Consider the following 18619-nt stretch of genomic DNA (forward strand, 5'->3'; position numbering starts at 1 on the left):
GATGAACAGAGGAAGAGAGATTAATTTCCTATACTGTAAAGGCAGGAGAAGAAATATTCTGCTACTCTACAGTAGTGCCGCAAGTCAGTAGACAAGGGAGATTTCTATGCTCGTTTTTATAGTAGTCCGCGGGATGGAGGGAAGGGAGTGTTAGAGAGGCTCCTACCAATCTAGTGGCAGTGTAATTTAAAAAGGCTACAACTGCTATTATCGATCCAGGATTTCTAACAGATATAACGCCATAGATGAAGATATAGCCAAGTCCGCACAGCAAAATAAGGATATGACATTATGTATTGGCAAATAAGAGCATGATTGATGTAACGAGTATGAATAACAATTGGAAGGCAGATGCAAAATCAGATTTGTAACAGTCACTAGCAATCCAGCCTTCCAAAAACCCTGTTAACACATGCAAAAGCCTGTGCTACTGCACTGAAATTGCTGTGGCTGCTTTCCTCAGCTATATCACCCTATAGAAATTGTCATAGACTATAGTATCACTTTTATCACCTGGTGTACACACACAGAAAAGTTTAGGACTGAATTACAGATGTTTTGGTCTACCAAACAGCCTCCTAAACTTTTTAATCCTTTTTCTCTAAAAAAAGAGAGATGTGAGTTACTTTATATAACAAAGTGCAACACACACTTTCTTTGCCTAATAAAAACAGGCTCCTAGTGTTACCAAAGGGAAATATAATCAGGCAAAATAGAGAAGCTGAAGACAGTCAGGGAAGTTGGAGGGACCTAACCTTAGTCAGCCACAATCTTCTCCGTGCAATGCAAAGCCCACCTGACCCAGTCGGATGCCAGCAGGTATTTCTCAATTACTAAATGTCTCAGTAAACAGAAAGCCATTATATATGGATACTATCGATGTGAAAGCATGCGATGAGCGGGAGCATGACTGAGATGCTAAGCAACTTACATACGAAGTCTGATTCATTTCATTTCTTGCATTGAAATATACCCAACAAGTTGCAAACAAAAAAAATGGTACTGCAAATAAAAAGACACGGTATATCTATCGGATGAATTATTTCAGCAGAATAGAGCACTGTATGAAAATTGCTCATTATTATCAATACGCTTTTCATCCACATATCTCAAAGAGTCTAACTATTCATAATTACCCTCATTTAATTGATAGCTTGACTGCCATGCAGAGAGATAAGCGATTTGCCCAAGGTCATCCACCAAGCTATTAGCAGACTCACAGTGCACGACAGTAGTCCATTCAGATCTGTCTCATGCCAAAAAAAAAAAAAAAAAAGACGACGACCACTTCCAGAAGATAATTCACAAACTTCATAAATAGATGGCAACAGAAGGAAAACTGAAAAACTCTAAGTAGACAGATTTGACGTACGGCTTCAAATGTGAACGAATTCTCCAGTCTCTCAAAAATGGGGGGAATATGCGATATTTATAATTGGAAATAAGACTAGTAGTACAAGATCCAAACTGAGTCTGTGAAAAATAACGCACTGAAACTGCGAAATTACTGAGAACAAGACAACGAAAATTTTAAGTAAGTCTTTGTAGGATTTCGAAGCAATGCCCTAGTAGTCATTTTTGCAAAAACCTAACATTGCTGCGCTGCAAATACCTCCATCCTCATTAGACGGACAAGCGCCCATTTGTTCATTCACCTTACATCCCTAGAGATCAGCCAGAGCGGCACAAAAAGACTTACTACATCACTGTTTAACAATCCCTAATGAATGTAATGAATAAGCTCACTATGATACAATATCACGTGGTCACTATAAGGATGATATGACCCGCTCACAATTTGGCACTTTCATCCTGCAGAAATTTAGAAACTGAGAAAATTGTCTTCCCTGTGAGCCATCCCATACATTTAATGGGACTGTACAGAAGGTATGAGATTCACGTCACCCGCAACTATTTGAAGGATTTAAACCTAAATTTCCCAAACAACTGTGTCCCCCCAACAGCTGTTTGATTTTGTTTGCTTAGCAGCCGTATAAAGATGTATTACAAAACAGTATTAAACGCCTAGCTACACTGAAGATGACTTCTACTGCCACTGCACAGTAGAAACACTACCCCTACAGGGCAGGGCGTTAGACTGTGCTGACATCGTTCTCTCTCGACAAACCAGCGTCGACTGTTACTCGTTTCTTGTTGCCTTGCAATAACTGGCAAGTTGTTTATTACGCCACAGTAAAACTGATTAGCCTATAATTATCCCACTGCTCTCTTTTTCCTTTCAGATAGAGCACCACGCATTTTTTCTCCTTTTGGAGATTCCTCTGTCCTCCACAAACCCTTAAAGGGTCTGAAACAGCTTCAGCCACCTCTCTCTACATCCTAGGGTGAATTTCAGCAGGCTCAGCAGATCTGAAAACACGCAACTTATTCTCTGCCTTGCCTTTTTCCCCCCTCGTTCTGTCCCCCCTCTTGCTAGCTACATTAATAGTCCGATCACAGCTGATCCTTTTTACAGAGCTAGGAACACACACTCAGTAGCATTTGCTAGCATTTTTCCCTCTCTGTTGAGTCATTGACTCATTCTTCCATTAGTCTTTCTCTTAATAATTAAGCATTCACAAAATGATTCCTGATTATGTTTACATTGCTTGCTAATTCTATCCCAGACATGCTGTGGCTTTTCACAATTTTGTCTCGCTCTGTTTATGCTTGTTGTTTATGCACCTGGACTTGTTCTTTGCGATTGGACGGAAGCATAACTCTGCCTGCTTTTCCCTCCTCCTTGTTTCTGGAAGTCATTGAAGAATTAATGATTTAGAAAGAGAGAGTTTTTAATCATGCCTCCTAGCCTTCCTCTGGTCTCCAACAATTCTCACTTAAAGCCCTTAAAACAGCTGCTTTAAGGAACTGCCAACTCGTTCGTACTCCTCCTTCCCTTAGACCAGCTTCCCATGGAATTCTTTGCATTTGGTGAAATGTTTTCTTGAATTCCACTGTTCCCTTTCTGCCCTCCTTCTCTCCTTTTCCTAAGGACCAAGAATTACGCTGTTCCATGGACACTTACCCCAAAGATTATCTCTGGTTCCATAGCCCATTTAGCTGATCGCACCATTTACTGAAAGAGAGAGATTACCCCCCAAAATTTATCAGTCATCCTCATGCTCTCTGTACTCCTTTTCCAAGAGGTATTTGGATAGTTAAAAACTTCACTCACTACCAAGACCTTCACTTTAGACAATTTTACTAGTTTCTCGGGGGGGAAAAGGATCCAGAAAAGAAATACCACAAAATTCTCGTTCTTGTGATGCTCCTAGACTCGTGGGTGCGTACAAATATTTTTTGCTAATCCCTCAATGAAACCTACAATGATTTTCTGTGACAAGTGAATGCAACATGCAAATTTGCTTTCACGTAAGCTCTTTTTGACCAGGAGGACATTTACAAGTTGAATCTACATAGGAGTTCAGGATTTCAGTAAGATCAGGAATTCCAGCAATCCTGGAATTCATCTATTCCCATACGATCCTCTTTGTGGCTCGGAAGGGTCCTTCTGTATTGTTGCTGGTGTTACGTGCATATCCGTCTAAACGTGAAATTATTATGTGCATTGTGCACCACATCAGAAGCAATGTTCAAAGAATATTTAAAGTCACAGGTTTGTGATTTGTTTTGAATAGTTACTGTTAAAAAAATAACCTGATATACCACAAATACCAGCAACAAGTGCAAACTATGCAAAGTGTACAGACTAACTTACTAAAATCTGGAAAATGCAGAATAACGGAAAGCACGTTTCTTCTACTTAGTTTCTTGTCCGAAGTAGAGAACAACTAATAGTTAGAGGCTTGATGCAGAAATTTTGGTTAAGGTACTAGGACTTGTTTGTACTGGGGAACTGACTGCATGACCAGATATGGTCCCATAAAATATAATGTTCTACAGTCCTGTTTGAGTGTGCCTTAGTAACCTTTGTTGAGTTTTCCTGACAGCAGCGTCTATTAGGGCAAACAATAGCTTGGAAGTCAAGTCTGGTTTCTGCTGTTTGCTCCAGCATATAACTCTTTCAACTGGGAATATTATCATCAGTATGGGGCACTGAAGATTCATTGGCTGTTCTTACAGAAATACATAGGAAACTTTTACTACCTAGTCATCAAACAAGGTAATACAATCTTGGGCATGGAAGCTAATTAACACAATGCTTTCTTCCTATAGTCTAACTGTATTTTTTCAACGAAGCACTTCTATTTAAGTCTGAATTACATTACCATAATTAGATATTGCCCCTATAACTGGCACAATCAAGAGTCTGTTGGGCTGCAAGCATTTTATTCTTATTAGTTCAGTTGATATAAGGCTTGCCTAGGAGATAACAACCACCTTAAATTTTGCTGCTGCAAAGTAGAGTAGGTGCTCCGGCTAGATTCTGAGTAACAAGGCGGGCGGTTTGGCGGGGGGGGGGTGGGGGAGACTTGAGGGAAAATCTCGCTATAAAAACTGAGTCTTTATATAGGAAAAGCTGGGATCACTGATGGTTTTTCAGATATGACTTTAAATAGCTACTACCTAGTGAGAACATTCAATTGAATCTTGAATGGAAAAAATTCTTGGGACTCTATCCTTATATTATATTTATGGGAAATTGTAGCACTATTTCCCTGTATGAGTCTGCTTTCATCTGCCGTTGCCTAGTGTAGTTTTGCAGTTGAACTAGACTCAAGACACTGTTAAATTCCAAGGCTTCCTTCCATGAGCAATCAAACTAAGCGTATAAACGCTGGGGAGACGGTCCTAATTTCATCAGAACAATATGTTGAGCTTCTTCCGTTTCTGTTTTTTTATCTCAGAGTTCCCCTCTCAGCAAGTTTCGGTGACTAACTGAAGATACTGACATGAACTAACGTGCAAGAGTATCTGGAATCAATTGCCTTTCATTTCAACACGTGTCCTCCAAAGGGATGACACAAGCTCGTCATGCTGTTTCAAAGATAATATTATTTGTTAGCATAGTTATCAGTTTACCAAACAAAAAATGTAAGGCTCTTCCTCATCTCCTCCAGAAGATGAGAATAAGCAGTAACTTCTAGGCAGATTTTTTGCCAGATTTTTTGCCAGCTATTTTGAACAAGGCTTTCTCAAAGTCAGCCCATGTAAAAGATGCAAAACTTGCAGTTTGGCGTTTCAGCCATGCCTGTCAAATGCTGAGCGCGTTTATTAGACGACTGTCAGCCATTTTTACTTCTACTGTCAATACATCTTCCCCTCTTCTTGCGACTCAAGAGATCTTCAACTTGCAATTTCTGATTGATTAATGGGCAACTTTCCAGAAACTCTGGGCTCAGAAATGGGAATAAGTGATTAGATCATCCAACGTCTCTAACGAAACCAGGCTGTTTCTTATTATAGATTTCTTAGTTCTTCACGTGGTTGAGAATTGCATAACTTCACTGATTTCAATAGAGCTGTGTTACCTTACCAGCTTTCCCCACTCCACTCTCGTTTCGATGACCCAAAAGACTTCCTCTTTTCCCTAACAGCCTCCGTTCGAAACAGAGATGGTGCAGAGCCTCCTTTTGAGAGATGTGACGCAGAAGAGAACTGGAAGGAAAAAGAGAATATATAGACAACGTGCTCGGGGAGGTGGCCGTGGCAAAAGTTACGTTTACAAACGCTGGTCTGCTCTGGGGCCTTCTTGGAAACCCAAAGAAATGGAGCTGGAGTCAGCAATAACCTGTGTGTTATGACTACACTGCCATAGGAAAACCGGACCTGAGACGATACATGGAGATAAGTGACAGCGACACCTTGAAATAAAATAACTTTTACTACACTAACTGATTTTTAGTATACACAAGAATTACGAATTTTAATTACTAGATTCTTTGAAATTGTTGGTTGATGTCTTCTTTTGCGGGTTAAGACTGACATATTAGAGCTGGAAGGGGAAATGCTTCCCCCAGTAACTGCTGCTTGTTTTCTTCACTGATCATGTTAATTCACCCTGGTACGTGGTGATCATTTGCTTTCACAAAAATATTTGCCACGAGGGCATCTGGTACACAAGATGAAGCACAGTCCAATAGGAGATTTGCATGCAAGACTCTTGCATTTTGACAGCTGAATTGTAACAGGCAATTACTGCAGTAGCTGTAGAGATTTACTGACAGCTTTTACATTCATTGCTCTGATGTGGCCTAGTTCCAGTCGACGGGAAATCTGTACATGTTCATAAACGTGATGGACTTGCAGACTTAGTCACAGGCTAGGAGATGATCTGGCTCTATGAAAGAATTTCAGAGAAGAAACGTTTTTTCAATATTGTGTCCATTTATGATCTTCCATACCACTTGGGTTTTTTTGTTGCTGTTCTGGGAGGTTTTTTTGCAGATAGGTGACTCTCACAGGTGTGATGCAACCCTCCCTCACCAGCAACTCACTACGCTACACTTGCTAGCCACCTATTTCCAGCTGTATTCAGCCGGAGTTAATGAACCTGCCACCTCTTCTCCAGCTAATACACAGTTCTGCTCAACTGGGGCTTTTTACCTTTCTCCCTTAAATTGTTCATTCGATTAGTACACACAGGTTAGTCAAGAGCAACTGCTATCGACTTTCACTTTGCCTGATGCTTGCTAGACTTGTTTTAAACATGATGATGGACGTGCATGTTTGAAAGAGTGGCATTTTCCAATTATCAGTTGGACTACTATTATCAGTTGGATACCACTTTCTCCTGGAAAGTAGCCTGCACCTATGACTTCACAAAAAGATGCAGCCAAAAGCTGCATCTTTGCAACGAGACAGCTAATCTGCCCCCTTGCAACTTGTTAGATTGCTGCCCGATGGCAGTCTGAGCCACATTAAAAGCTTGTTGCCATATCCTACTTCTCCAGTCCCAACCCCAGCCTTGTATTTGTGTCCCCATCCTGGCGTCAGTGCCAGCACTCAGTGGAACCTGTGCTGAGTCACTGCAGGATGACAATGTAGGGGGAAAAAAAAACAGGCACATTTCCTTCTGTTTGATTAGTTTTTTCCTGCCAGCTAAACGCGGCAAAACCGCACAGCCCAGGGTCCAATCAATGATTCCATTAATTATGGCTCTGGCCCATTTTCTTTTTTCCAGAGCTGGTCAGACATGTGAAAATATAACTGGAAAAGATGAAGATAAGCATGGATTTAACACGCCTCAATGAAAGAAATGGAAATTACCCTGACAGAATCAATAGAGACTCGTTAACTGTACTGAAGATTAATGAGCTAAGAGAAGAGTTGGATATATAACCATTTATCTTTCCTGGGATACTGTATAACTAATGATCATTGTAAATTCCCTTCACTGGCAAATCTATAACATGCGACCTAATTTAAGATACATGGAAAGGCTCAGCCCAGTGCTTCAGTTTCTTCTTTTTTGTTTAACTAACTGCAGGAGGAATGCATAACTGGATCACCAAAAGAATACTGGTGCTCAAGATTTTCTCCAGACATGTATCTGCAAGACAACTCCTTGTTCTCTAGTAAAAAGAAAAAACAAACTATTTTCAGTGCACACACCACGGACTGTACATCTGGTTCTGTTCCTGTGTTGACCATCACGTTCTTGCACAAGCTCACAACAAGTGCAAGAACTCAGCGAGCACGTGTCCTTCCTATTTTTTTTAATCATTGCCGACGTAACCCTCAGTTCTCAGCAAAAGAGTTGCAAACTCCTTCCACAAGCGTAAGGCAGTGAAGAACTCTGATCAGGTAATGTTCTATATAGTCATAAACCGATCCAGAAGACACAACACACCACTCTTTCAGAGGAGTCAGCTACTTAAATACCTTGGAGGAAGCAGACCTTAAAACTTCCACTTTGAAGACGAATGTCTGTTAGAGACACAGTGAACCAGAGGGCAAAGCGCAGGAGGTAACAAAATGAAGCTAAGTGATATTCTTAGTTCTAGCACTCGTTTCTTGAACAGTTTCTGGAAGAACAACAGACCTCTCTGTGCCTCAGTCGCTCCATCCCCAAAAGATCACTCTATTCCCTTTCCTCAAAAAGGAGATCTCAACTTAGTCAATCTATCTTCCAAACTGTTTGAGTCCCTCAGTCCTTGCTTGCATCCTGCAGCAACAGACCGGGTCAATCTTTTTTTTTTTTTTTTTTTTTTTTTTAAATATAGAAATACTAAAGACGGCCAGGAAGCACTGGTTGCCTGTTCTCCAGGACCCCTGCTCCCAGGGCATCCTATGGGTCTTGTGCTTGGCACATCAGCAGGCACGGCAGCGAGTCGTCAGGTCCACTGAAGCCAACCACATCCATGTGCCTTCTGAGGAAGTTAGAGCTAATAAACACCAACAGCTCTTCAGTTCTGAGCAACCTCCAATTGCTGCAAGTGCTAAATGCAACTGCAAATAAAAACTGCTTTCAGATCCCAAGTTATTAACGGAGAAGGTGACCTAAGGATATGGGAAAAACTTCCACTCTCAGCTCTGCGCATTTGATTTGTACTGCATTACTAATAATCAGCAAGGGCTCGCTTAACCTGGCACAACCCTAAGGAAGGGAAGATACCTAAACTGTATCGCCTTGGAGCCACTCCAAAAAGCGTGTGGCTCTAAGACTCCTTTCTGAGAGACAATTTCTCGTCCTTGTTCTTCAGGTTAGCAATTTGCTTCTAACATTAGCAGCAGAAAATCGTCTCTCTCCCTCGCCCACCACTTACCGTAGCTTCTTTGGCCGCTCCAGCCTCTGCCTACCTTTACCCACCTGCCCCAGGGAAGGGTGGCTTCACATATGCATTCAAAACCACATTCAGGCACAGGCCTCCAACACAAACTGTTTATACCTCCACAGTATATACAATTGTGTACAGAACATTATAAAACAAAATGAGCTAGATCTCCTTTCCCGGATATATTCAGAAAAAGAAAAGGAGGCTACACAATTATAACTTCAAATGCTAAAGAAAATTATTTACTCTTGAAACCTAAAGGAAAAGTGCAGGTTATGTGTCCTTACCAACAAACAAAGAGGAGCTGAGTATTACTATTGCCAAGACCATATCTCTGCATACATTCAAAGGTTGAAAAGGATCTTGTAAGTGCTTAACACAGAATGATATCATCCGTAACACTATATGAGAAGCTTTAAAGGCAGATTCATATAGAAAATAATAAATCATCTGCTTAAATGGCCAGCAGCCAAAGTGACGTTACTCAAATACCATCTCCGCTGCGGCTATTGCAGCTGAACTGGGCATTCCCCAGAGGTGTGTTTGTGTTTTGGAAGAGATGCTGCTGCAGCGATACCATAATCACAGTCGGGCCCCAAGCCAAGCCCTGGCACTCAGCCCACGTAGCTGGAGCCCAGCACAGGGGAGATCAGATCTCTCCAGGGGATGGCAGAGGAAAGCTGGAGTTTTGCCACGCTGCTCCTAATGGGAGGGATAAATAACACTGAACTGGAAACACTCTTCCTTGAAGAGCTCATCAGGGGCATGAGGTAGAAACTGAACAATGTATAAACTGGAAATTTAGTATTTTAATTCTACTAAGAGTTTGGTTTACTCTCACCAGGTACGTGGGCAAAAACCAATTGCAAATCACCTTCCTAACGGGTGCGCCTCCAACTTCTGTGAAGGTGCCTGGATGAAGATGCTATGCTATTTTATGCAAAGAAAACAGAAGTCTGCTTCTCTGTAATATGACTATGCATCGCAGTTGATGCCTTACACTGTATACATTTACCTTTGTGTACCCAAAAGACAACTTCTTGTTTTGAATGACATTAAATGTGTCATAGTAACTCTTCATGTCCCTGTCTGGGGGAGAACAAATGGATACAGTTGCTTGGCTCGGCAGTAACATCCTCTGCTTTTCTAAAAACAGTTAATTCACAGACCCTCAGAACTTCTACGGTAGCAGCTAAAGTAATCCATTATTACAACACTATTTGGTTTAATTACCATTTTACTCCTTTTTACTCATTGTCCACGTTCTATTCTGCTGGTTTCCTGAAAAGGCTAGTTCTATCAAGATACTTATTTTTAGACTTGGGATTTGTATCTACAGAGACTTCTGCATACAGTACAACCTTTCACATTCAGAAATGTTAATTCCACAGATCCTCCAGCATCTTTCAGGGATTTTGCCACTTCTTCTATGGCCTAAGCTGTCCTCCCTGTACAGTTGTAAACTTTCATTGCCTGAACACCACTTAACCAAAACGCCCAGTCATCTGCAGGGCCCTGCGTTTTCCAGATTTCCCAGGGACTTGGTTATATGAAGGTCAGATGTGTTCCCCAAGGTTTTACTTCACACAGTTCTTTATGTGCTGAAGTCAGGCTTCGGTGCACAGAGATTTATGCATGAATCTATATGCCTGAAGTCAGACCTCAGTGCAAAAAACTCATGCGCTGAAGTCTTGCTGAGTTGGTCTGCCTTAGGGAAGCTGACAGGCTGAATGTTATTATGGGAACCAGCCACTGAGCTTTGAAGTCTCCATCTGAGGTCAAAAGATCCAGAATACCAATTGCAAGTAGAACTAGTTAAAAATTATCCAGCTAAGTATTTTTAACATAGTCAATGGCTACAACAACACAAATAGTCTGGTTCTGCTGAAAATTGTCTTGGTTATTATTAAAAAATCGAAATGACTCAAATCAAATCTTTTCCTATTTTCAAAAATCAGAGGCAGGGGTTGATTACAAAAAAACATTACAAGATTATTTTCAAGTTCTCAGACTTTCCTCAACTGCGTACGTCATCCTTAATCATGATAAAAATAAAATCCTTAATCGTGATAAAAAATCGTAACTTTTTAAATCAAAATGTAACAGCTGAGAAAAAAAAATTCCTCATCAGCTGTTCTGAAATTATTAAACTGTACTAATCCTCTTTCCCAAGAAGCAAATCCAGAAAATTACTGTGTTCCAACATCCTTTCTTAGAAGATCCCATAGTCTCACTCAAACTGGCTTTCAAGGGTAAATATTCAGAAGAGTCTAAGCTCTTTTTCTGCACATATGAATGAGCAGAAATGTGGTTTGAATCACTTCCTTTCAGTCCTTCAATTGGGACAAATAATTGCATAAGGAAACTTAAGTAAGAGACATTTATTAACTTGATTTGTAAGGTCACAAACACTTGATCTCAGGCTCAGAACTAGTTGTATGAGCTACACAGTTCCAGATACCTCACAAAAGGGATGATATCTATCCAGAAATACAATTTACATCACATATAGCTACAGTAAGCAGTTAAACAACAAAGGACATTACATTTTTGCGTCCTCAACTACTACAACTGCAGAGATATTCATAAATAAGATTCTACTTATGCAAACCACTTCCACTGAAGAGCTTTTGCCGTAATAGAAAATGGAATTCTACTTTAAATTTTTTCCTATGTGTTAACATTCCTTGAAAATCATTCTTTTGTGCTGGAAAATCAAAAACCTAAAAACTTTGGATGACTCACCTGAGATCCTTTAGAGGCATTTCTGAGAGAGCTATATGAGAAGATCAGCTGCTGGTTCCAAAGATCTCAGCCCTGTCTTTGCACCTCCACTCACCTCCTCTGAAACAGTGATGGACAGTACCTTCGCACATTATCTATCTAGTTAAACACTTACAGTGGGGGACCATTTTTCATTCCCTTACCATGACAGAGCTTTCAACCCCAGCTTGGACCTCTAGACATTACTTTGGTACTACAAAAAGTTATGTAGAAAGTTGGTAGAGGACTATTTTCAGCACCTACAAATTACAGTACCTACTACTTTTCTCACAGAAAGGGCGATTAAAGCAGCAGTGGGAAAAATATTGTGCTGAAACTAAGCATGCCTTTGTGACTAGAGCTCGCCAGTTAATTTCCACATTATGTTGCTCTACTTTGTGCACAGGCAGCACCCAGATAAAGGTCTAGCAATTTGCTATCACACTGGTCATGGGAAATGACTCTTTTGAGGATACAGAGACCTTCTAACAGCTTTCAGCTACAAAACGAGCTTCCACAGCAAATACTGCATAGATTTGATGACATAATTTCTGGTTCTCCATCTGTTTACAGGGCGGTGTGAGGAGCAAGCATGTGGCTCCTTGCGCACCACCTCCTAATGGCCTCCTCCTGGAATCACGAAACATTCCCTTCCCTGCCTCTGCAGGTGGCGGATGAGGCAATTACAGAATCGCTGACAGATTTGCCAAGTTCATGGGGATCATGTCATGAATCATTCACATTAAGACAATCTGACTAGGATATTCCAAGTACGGGTGAGTTCAGAGAGGGTGGCTGCAAGGCATGGAGAAATAGCACTTCAGATAACCTTTCAAATGCAAAATGACTGCGTAAGCTCATGCAGAGGAGAAATATGCAAAATAGAAATATTTTGATATAGAGGGCATGCAAAACAGAATTTTAAAGTAGCGCAATGTATGCATGCAAAGCAGGGAAATGCCACACTGACAACGAGAATCGCTGCTTCTCCAAGAAAACACAGAAGCTGCAATAGAATGGGCTGGTCTGAGTACAGTATGGCTGCAAATTAGTAGTCTGATCTCTAGAAGCACTGATCCTTTTCCTGAGTTTACAAAAATTCATTGAGAATGAAGGCAATGTGAGTTACAGCTCTACCAAGAACATGGAAAAAAGGCCACGGAAACCTGAAAATTAAGGTCACCGAATGACTTGGATCCTTCCCGCTGGCCAGTGTGCTTTGACCTCGTAAAGGATAAGCATACTAACAAAGATGCCGGTCCTCATGTAATGGGGTTAAAAGTCATAAATCTCACACTTGAAGCATTAGACTCACGGCTGAAACCTCATTTAAAACAAATAAACAAAGCTAAGAGAAAAAGAAAGAAGAAATGATCTTTATCATTCTTGGGTGGGGTTACGTCTCATCATTTGCAAAGTCCTCCTCTCTCCCAGAATACACTAGGACTCATCCATAACCTTCACATGGAACAAAAACATTGACTTCCTTTGAGTATACCTTTCGCGTGCTTAAGTTTGAGCAAGGCTTGCTCTCATAAAGAGGGCCAAGACGAGGCCTAGATATCATGGAAGTCCACCTCCAGCCTCCCGGCCGGAGTGTGGCTCGGCAGAGAGTTTTCTCTTTCTGGATCCCGTATGTTTCTTAATTCTCTCTTTGAATGAATTAATACCTTCAGTTCTGGGAACCTTTTAAGACCATTAGTGTAGGTACTCAACCGTATCAACATTTTACTATTCCAAACAGTAAGCACTTTGTTACTTCCTAAAAGTTTCCTTAGTGTGACGTGGTGTAGAGGTAGAAAGACTACATCTGCTTTTAGCAGTTTTTTTCCTGTTTTTCTGTCTGGAAGAAGATGCATCAGATGAAGTATTGCTATATGATTATTTTCAGATAAGCCCACGCGCAGCCCTCACATGTACTGTTGCTATCTGTAACAAGATGGGGGAAAAAATCATGCTTTTAAGTGAAAAGGCTACTGCTGAATATACTTTCTTGTGCACAAGTAGCGTCTGAACTGCATGGGTTTTTTTTCATTCTGAAAACTGGTCCTCATCCTCCGCCTTTCTGTCCCAGAGACCAACCAGCTTTACTGCTGTTCTCACTTCACACCAGCAGTTCTGACTGGCTCTTCCAACTACCTTTTCCCAAGTGTTTTAAGCCACTGTGTCCATCTTTTCCAAAAAATACTACTTCCTTAACACAAGATGGCACCGCTGACCATCTAAGAGGCAGAACGTGAGGACAGGTACACTGGAGAGGTTTTAGAGTTCATCTGACTAAATTGACGACTCCCATAGAATTTCTTCTTCCTACTTTCCTATGCATTTGTCACTTCACTTTACTGTAGATACAGTCCGTTTTTCTACTTTATTTGTCCTCGAAGAGACACTCGGTCAAAACAAACGAAAATCTTGCCAAAATCTAATTAAGCCTGGCAGTATGCCGTAAGAAAAAGTATGTGCTCCTCCCCACAAGTAGGTTGCTAAACAGAGCTGCAGAAACATGGAATAAATTTGTCCAAGGTCTTGTGAGATGTGCATGAAAATGGTGCTCTGCTATGCAGCGTGTACCACCTGGGCCGTGATTAGTCACATGCTATGACATCTTTATTGAATTATTTAGGGAGCTGACTGATCCTGAAAGGGACACACAAAATCCGTAACGCCCTGGAACACCACTACCTTGCTTCAGAGAAGAAGGTGCACGCCTGGATATAACTCTCAGACTTCACACATACACTGCCCGCTTTGCTTTTGTAAAAACTAAACTGGTTTGGGGTTTTGTTTGTTTGTTTTAAAGTAGTAGGTCTGTGAGGTACAGCCAGAACAGGGAACTTCCACAAGGCCTGCTCCGGGGCACGGATGCACCCTGTCCCCTGACAGGAACGTTTTACATCTATCTGCCACTTTTTCCAGAGAGCCACAAAATAGGCATTGAAGAAAAAGGCTTCAATGATGATCTTTTTGACAAGTTCTTCAAAACGCTCAGACATCACAGAAAATACACAGGCATTTTTGGTAACTGGCTATACAGCCTCAGCTTTTTCTGCTAACTTCTCTCATTATCAGGGAAAGTTTTTCGCTCTACCAACATATAAATATACAATGCAAAAGCTCCGGAGCCTAAATCAAAGACTAAGATTTGAAAGAAGGGAGCTTAATAAACTAGTAAGACCTGCACAGCGTAGCAATGCATCTCTACTTCTTTGTAAGTAGAACGTACCCCGGCAGCACCTGAGTTTGGCCTCAGAAGGAGGTGAACAATTTGCCACCTACCTGAGAACCACAGTGTCAACTTAAATTCACATCCCTGTTACGACTGTGAACAACCTGTGGGTTTGGGCTGGACGCTCAGTACAGACCCAGGCAGCACAAACTCCAGGGGCATCAACCAGCCATTTCAGGTACCTCCTGCAAAACTCCTCCGACGGGAACATGTTTCAGTCACTATCAGCACGGACTCCACTACTAAGGGAAAAAAAGGTTGACTTGATATTACTGTTTCTCTTCCAGTCCCTGGAAAGCAGAAAGACTGGGGGAAGGAGATTGTCTCCTTTATCTAATAGAGAATTACATCCTTTCTCTGCAATGTTTAAGCTAATTTAGAGAATAATTAACCAGATACTGCGTTCTTGCTGTGGAGTTCCACAGAGCAGTCTACAGTTCTGCACTCCAGTCCACAGTTTTAGATGACTTACTTGTGAAATCAAGTTAGCTTTATAGCACTGGTAAGTAGATTTCCCCAATCACTGTCTTTTCTGTGAAGTTCAGGGCATTTCTTAAAGTGTTTCATTCCTCCATAGGTCTGAATTCTATACTTCTTACTCCGGAATAAATTTGCATGGTTTCTCATTGCACATATACAGAGTCAGAACTTGTCCTGTATGTTGTTGCAAGGCTCACATTTTTTCCATTACTTTCCCCAGAAGTTTTGTTGCACTCTCACCTTAATGCTTCAAAGGATTCCTGCATAGTTATCAATCCCGTAGGTCACCCTTTGCTCTCACCAAGTTTCCACAGCTAAACAACCAACTCACTTTAATTGGTTTTAAATCCCACCATCAATTGCAGAATAATTCCCTGGATTTCAGTAGAGGTAATTCAAATATGGTCCAGCTTCGTTATCAGTTCAGCCCTCCCCTCTGCTACTGAAATCATTCAATAGCTAGCATCATCCAGCACCGTACCGCTAGTTCGGCTGAGGACAGTTTTTGGGGTCCTCATGTGAAGGGTCTTCCTTCCACAGCAACGCCCAGAGCTCTCAATAAAGAAGACTGAAACAAGCGTATGTATTTTAGGTACAGACAGACTACTGCATGCGGAAGGGCATTACCATTCAGGCATGTAAGAACAGCAGCTCTCATAGGCTCACACTGGATATTTCCAAGTCAGCACGTTACATCAGTTCTTTAAAAAGATCAAAACGTGTTCAAAATCATGCGGATTGCTGCACCATATGAAATCAATAGTCCATTTTGCAGTTATTCTTTCTCTGACAATATCACTATTCTCTGCTTTATAGGCTAGGGTACGTAACTCCACAGCTGATGCTAAGTATGTCTCTACAGCACCACACAGTGCACGAAGGTATCCTGGGCATCTTTGCCCAGGATATACTACAGCTGCTTTGATTTCAGTATAACTGTACTAACATAGAACTACACTCGCATTACTGTGTTAACTGAAGTGGCTGAACTATTTCTAGTACTTACAGTACTAGCTCATGCAGAGCTAGCTCAGCTATCTGCATATGGCACTTCACCATGCTATAGGGGCACACCCAGTTACTGAATGCTGGCACGCAGGGGGTCTCCGCAGATCGCCACTGGGCTTGGCCCTTGCCCAGTACCCCGTCAGCCCTCTGCTCCTGCACGCTCATTCAGGATTACTCTATAGACTGGGTTCTTCCAAGTAAATCCCAATTCCATGAAGGTCAATGGAGGACACTGAAGGGCTTTTAAGGTAAGAAGAGCTGGTCGTAGAGAAAGAGGGCTTACAACAGCGTAACCATCAAGCTGGTGTAGTTCTAGCCAAATGCCTAGTTCAATATGCAAAGGGCTCTTGGTTCAACGAAGTCATTCATCACCAGTGAAGATGACACCGCAGCCAGTACTAGCGCTGGAAAAGCGTAAGCCTGGATTGTGCAACCCCTATTTACCAGGGTCTGTACCTCCCTGCACTCCACAGAGGGTAGCTTTTTGCTACTACCTGCTCTTAGGAGGCTCAGGCTCTAATTCACAAGTGTACTTGAACGGAAACCCAAATACCAGAGAGGACGCGGTGCCTTAGGACTCCAGCTTAACTGGCCGAAGCCAGCACTATCAGTTTTTCAAAGCCTGCTGCACCCCCTACACTGGGCTGACAAGAAGCAAATGAAAATATTGTCTTTGCTTTCTAGCCTTGTCTCCTCTTCCCATTTATATTAGATGCTGTAGCTCACTGGTGATTTTACAGCTATTCTGCCCCTGTAAATACACAGAAAATACTGGGGGTCTGATTAGAACCTTCTAAAACCACAGCATGGAAAAGAGAGTATTAGTCAGCAGGCTTGTTTTTTCTGCTTGATCTTTGTTCCCTTAAGAGAAATAATCTTCCCGTTACGTAAACGTTCTCATTTTCTCCAACAAAATTCCCTTGCTGAGTATTTTTGCAGTTATTCTTAGCCTTTCTTATACCTCCAACTTTTTTATGTATAAATCTCTTTCTTTATTGCCTCTTCTGTATTTCTTTTGTTAATCTTTGTACCATTACTAACTCATGCACTGGATTACTAGCTCATATATCCCCTTTTCCACACTTCTTATGCTTTTCTACATATTTACACCTTTACCTTCCTCACCAGGACTCTTCAGTCCTGGCTAATCCAAACCTTAAACTTTTCGATTCAAGTTGAAAGACGCCTATCTTCTGTACTGAGCCTAAAACTAGTAACTGTAACTCATTTTCCTTGGTGAAAACATGCTACTATCAGAAATAATCATTATAAACTTTGAAACTAATTTTGTTTCAGGAGTATATGGGAACTCATTAAAATTGTAGCTCTGATACAGATTTGTGTTTTACAAATGCAAAACTAATCCAACATCAGCAGGTTTAATTCATTTTCTCTGGTACGCAACTGCCCGTTTTGATATTTACACAGTCCCAGAAGAGACACCTACAGTCCTAATTTCCAGTGTTGTTCATATACTGGCACTAAGGATCCAGGAAGTTCATGTACTCTTTTGGATCTGTGAATCACAGTACACAGTATCAGACGTCTAATACGTAGCTATATCCCTAAAAAAGTCGATTGACTTCCATCAGCAGCCAATTTGATCCTTGCTTTAGAAATAAACACTAATAGGCAAGAATTATCGTTATCATCATTGCCCTCGATCAACTTCCTTTCTGATACAGAAGATTCACCAGCACTCAATGACTTTGGTCAGGACTGTCTCCTTCTAAAAGGAACGCTAACAGACCCTTAAGACACCAGGAGGTTGGTGCAAAATCTCCAAAACTAGGTTCGCTAACCTTTTTCTGATGCATGAAGTTCAAGCACGTGATTTCCAACCTGCCAATATGTACCAAGAGAACATGGATCCTGCGGTGACTCTCTGATAGACATATTCTATTCCTCTGAAAATGAAGAAAGATATAATGAAGAAAGAAAATTGCCCGATACGGAATTTGACCGTGATATGAGTGAACTACTGTAACTGCGGCAATTTTCTAAACTATTGTTCATTCAGTATTCTGGGATCATACCTGAGATTAAATCTGGCATGTGAACTTCAATGCAACCTTACTGACTTCAGAATTAATTGGGAGTAAGTGAAAACTTTTACATCTGTGGAAGTCTTGTGTCAGAACACATATCTGGGTATAAAGGTTCATGGTTAAAATACTAGCAACGATCCTCTGAAATAGTGTATTTGGCCTCAAAATCAGACTTGATCTCTTTTTTACTTAGCATTTTCAGGATGCCTTCATCTGAACAGGAACCCCAAAGGAATCCAAAAGCTTTTTTCCTATTAAAAAAATTCAGGTGTAATCCTAAATCGCAAGTTTATCAAGAAAGCCCCACCCTCTTTGATTCCACTTGGTTCAACTTTTCTTCTTGCAGTAATAATTTTTCAGTTCACAGGCTACAGTATGAATGACCTGTTCTTTGGCAAAATAAGCTGTTATGTTTC

This window comes from Struthio camelus, chromosome 13 (genome assembly GCF_040807025.1).
Source record: "Struthio camelus isolate bStrCam1 chromosome 13, bStrCam1.hap1, whole genome shotgun sequence".
Classification (NCBI taxonomy): domain Eukaryota; kingdom Metazoa; phylum Chordata; class Aves; order Struthioniformes; family Struthionidae; genus Struthio; species Struthio camelus.